Here is a 213-nt window from a genome sequence, read left to right as displayed (position 1 = left end):
TGATGCCACGTTGGAGAACAGATACACTGTTGAGTTGATCTGGAATCCGTCCACAAACTCTACATCAACTTTAGCTTGGATTTTAGGTGTAACTGAGTCACCAGACCAAGAGAATATATCCCCGGGCTGTTTTTGATTGGTGTTTTGAAGGTTGATAGTGTTTAAATCATCGCCACATTTACCTGTGTAATTCTGTATGGCTGTCAGAATATA

This window comes from Poecilia reticulata, linkage group LG23 (genome assembly GCF_000633615.1).
Source record: "Poecilia reticulata strain Guanapo linkage group LG23, Guppy_female_1.0+MT, whole genome shotgun sequence".
NCBI lineage: Eukaryota > Metazoa > Chordata > Actinopteri > Cyprinodontiformes > Poeciliidae > Poecilia > Poecilia reticulata.
This window is presented reverse-complemented; position numbering follows the sequence as displayed.